We start from the raw sequence: 4242 nt of genomic DNA, 5'->3' as shown, positions 1-4242 counted from the left end.
ACAGAGACTTCCAGCCTCCTGCAGAATAAATTTGAGCCCCACCCTATACCACCTGGGCAATAGGGGCCTGCCCCAGACTGGTCAAGACTCACCAGTCTCATCCCCTCCCCTCAACTCCCTGAAGAATGCCACCTGTGTGGGCCCCTCTTCTTCCGCCTACCCAAGTCCTGCCTATTCCACTCAAGAACAACACCCAAAAGCCTTCTCAGCATCTGACTCCCTATTGTTTCTAGGAGACCTCAAGCTCCTGGAGAACAAAGATTTCCCTTGATAATAACAGCTGCCATCACTGAGCTCTGTCCTGCACCCTGGACACACAAAATTTCACTTTGCCTCCCAACAACCCTCTGCAACAGTTGTTATTATTGGCCCCATGTTACAGATGAGGAAACTGAGGCCCAAGAGTAAAGTCACCAGAGGTCACACAGCCAGTAAATAGCCAAGCTGCGAATCTTTATTCATCTTCCTAGCCTTCACTGTCCCTGGCCCAGAGTAAGGAACTCCACTGATGCTTGCTGAATGAGTGAACAGATGGATATAGCTGCATCAAAACTTCAGCTACTGGGACTTCCCTCGTGGCGCAGTGGTTAAGAATCAGCCTGCCAATGCAGGGGACACGGGTTCGAGCCCTGGTGCAGGAGGATCCCATATGCTGCAGAGCAACTAAGCCTGTGCACCACAACTACTGAGCCTGCGCTCTAGGGCCCATGCGCCACAACTACTGAACCCGTGTGCTGCAACTACTGAAGCCTGCGTGCCTAGAGCCTGTGCTCTGCAATAAGAGAAGCCACTGCGATGAGAAACCTGCGCGCAGCAACGAAGACCCAACGCAGCCAGAAAAAAACCCAAAAAACTTCAACTACCAGGACCTATCCACCTCTGGAGCCCAGGACACAGAGGCCTTGAATTCATGAGAGGGGCTTCCAGACTTGGGAGAAACAGGGCAGGTCTCTCTCTCCTTCTCCCTTTGTTCACATGGGCTCAACCTTGGTGGGGGTATTGACACTGTTGAGTTGTATGAGTAGTCAGGGACCAGTGAGGGAGGGAAGAAGCTTCAGGGCAACCTCAGTGAGGAGAAGGCAGAGGGCTCCAGGTCAGCCAGCCCCATTCAAAGAGCAAAAAGACCTGGGGTGGGGGGTGAGGGTGGGGTGGGGGGGGGGGCAGTGGTTGAACACAGGTGTTCTCAGGGTAGCCCGATTATAGGGTCTTCTAGAAGTTCTGGCATTTAATCTAAGCCCACTTCAGTCCTTAATTGTAAAAGGGTAAGGAAGTGGGTAGAGGACAGGGAAGTATGCAAATCAAATCGCAAAGCCCTTGGACTTCCTTGGCGGTCCAGTGGTTAAGACTCTGTGCTTCCACTGCAGGGGGAGCAGGTTCCATCCCTGGTTGGGGAACTAAGATCCCACATGCCACGCAGTGTGGCCAAAAAAATAAATAAATAAAATAACAAAGCCTTTTACTGAGTACCTACTCTGTTCCCAGACATGCAAGAAGGCCAAAGGCAGAGAACTAGAAGTCATGGCCAGGGCAACAGAGAAGCACGTGTTCCAGCTCCTCAGGGAAAGCTGCACACAAGAAACCAGGAGGTATATGGAGGGGGGTCAGGCAGCCTGGCCTGGTCTGAGGAAGTATATGGAGTAGGGGTCACAGAAGCTGGGTCTTATGGGAGGGACGCAGCTTAGTTTCCTGCTGGCTTGGGGAATTCCCAGGAAGGGTTCAGCAGTAGCAGAGCCTGTCCAGGCCTGGACAGATGGACAAGAACAGGGAAGAGGTGACTGCCTGAGCAGGCCCTAACCAGGCATCCTAGACTTTGCTGGAACTTGCCTGACTCTGAGCAGAATGGTCTGGAGTTGGGGCCAAGCACGGGGAGCTCAGGGAAGGAGGCAGGGGAACTGACAAGATAAGCCAGCTGGGCAGCCTCCTGCTGGTCCTGCATTGCCCAACACTAGAGTCAACTCGTTCCAGATTCCTTTCATAATGGGATAAAATGTACCAACAGTGAGGCCCGGAGTGGGGCCTGGTGAGGCCCAGTGACTTCAGTGGCAGGACAGCAGGTCCCAGGAAAGCCAGGGAAACACAGGCAAGCATTCCTTGGCTCCCTGTCCCCAGCAGCTGCAGGAAGCTGCTCCAAGCTCCCAGCTGTACCCAGTAGCCCCCAAGGACCGGAGAAAGTCTTACTTCCTGCCACCCCCTGATTGGGCACACACGTTCTGGAATGGAAGCGGCTGAGTACTCCATGGCAAGCCCCAAGGGAGATGGTGGGCCTGCCAGCCAATGTTTGGGAAGGCAGCATAGAGCCTGTCTGGAGACCAACTCTAGGAAGGGGGTACCAGGGATTTCATTCCCTGTGGCAGGGTCTCCAGCGTTCCTTACCTCCATCATCTGAAAAAGCTATTGACACTTTCCCAGACAAACACTCCCTACACACACAGTCTTGCCTATAATTTAAAAGAGTCCCTAAACATCCTGCAGTGCTTGCAGGGATTCCAGGCTAGAAGCCCCTGAAGTGCACTTAAGGTCAGAGAAATTCTAGTCTGGTTCTGCCCCAACTGGCTGAACCATGGGCCAGCTCCTGGCCATCTTGACTTGCACTGCCCTCTCGAGCCTGAGAGGTTGGGCTAGGGAGCCTCAAGGGGTCCATCTGCCCTGCCACCTCCTGGGAGCTACTTCATATCATCTGATTGGAGATAGTATAAAAGAAAGGGTGGCTTCAGACCCAGCTGAGAAGCTAGACCCGCACTCACCAGGGCTGGGCTGTTCTACGCACACCCCAACAGTATCTGCTGCCCCCCTGCCTTCTGCTCATCCAGATGGGTCTGGCTGCCAACTTGCGGGCCTCTGGAAGCTTTTGAAGTTCTGAGCTCTCATTCACACACACACCCATCAATACAAGGGTGTGTGTTTTGTTTTTGTTTTGTTTTTTTCATTTATCAACTCTATCAGTCATACACCACATTTACTAAGCACCTATTATATACCAGGGCTTGAGCTAAGTAAGCATAGCTCAAGTCCAAATCATGCCCATACTTCTGGGTCCTGCCTGAATCTCATGCCCTCCCAACCTTCACTGCCTACCCAGCACAGCCCTCCCAATTGGTTCACCTTGAAACTGAATCCCTCTTCTACTCATTTAGGGCTTTTGGTAAGCTGCCTAGTGTGGTCATCTCTAGGCAGAGCCTGGACTTGTTAGTCACTTTCTTGCCACCTCCTGCTGCCAACCAGCAACTTTGAACCCAGGGTAGGAGATGAGGAAAGAACTGTTGTTGTCTGCCCTAGGATCCAGGAGGCTTTTTTATTTTTATTTTTTGGCCTTGCTGCATGGCTTGTGGGATCTTAGTTCCCTGACCAGGGATTGAACCCCAGCCATGGCAGTGAAAGTGTCGAATCCTAACCATTAGACCATCAGGGAACTCCCCAGGAGGCTTTTAACAAAGGACCTGGCTGAATCCTGGCAAGAGTATTCTGGATGTATTATTTGCTGTTTTGTTCAGAGTGCTTATCACTAGGAGACATATGTAAACTGATTTATTTGTCTTATCTCCTCCACTAGAATGAATCCTCTATGAGAGGGACTTCCCTGGTGGTCCAGTGGTTAAGACTCTGTGCTCCCAATGCAGGGGCCCTGGGTTGGAACCCTGGTCAGGGAACTAGATCCCACGTGCTGCAGCGAAGACCTGGCACAGCCAAATAAATAAATAAATATTAAAAAAAAAAAGAGAGCAGAGACTTTTGTTCGCTGCTGTATGCCCATGTGAAAAAAAGTGCTCAGTTAATATTTATTAAATTTAAAAAATCATGGAGTTCAGACCAGATTCTATATACAACATGGTGTCCTGCCAGAATTGAACCCCAGTATGGCCGCTCATCAGATATATGGCCTTGGGCAAGTTACTCAAACTTTCCACTCATTTTCTTACCTGTAATATTAGAATAACTGTGATTTCTACCTTGAAGGGGAGTGGAATAAGGAAAGAACACAAGCATAAAGAGAACAGTGTCTGGCATATAGTAAATGCTAAGTAAGTGTTAGTGGTTATTATTATTGTTACTATTATTATTCTGCTTTGTTCATTCAACATTGCTAGGAGATTTCTCCACCTGGATCAGAACTTGATGGTTATTGTAGACCCACTATGCCGTTACACAAAGGTGCCGTTTATTTAGTACAACTTTAAAAAAATATTTATTTATTTATTTTGGCTGTGCTGGCTCTTCGTTGTGGCATGCAGGCTCTTAGTTGCG

Source organism: Balaenoptera physalus (genome assembly GCF_965194825.1).
Source record: "Balaenoptera physalus genome assembly, chromosome: 11".
In the NCBI taxonomy this organism is placed as follows: Eukaryota; Metazoa; Chordata; class Mammalia; order Artiodactyla; family Balaenopteridae; genus Balaenoptera; species Balaenoptera physalus.
Note: the sequence above shows the minus strand (reverse complement) of the source record.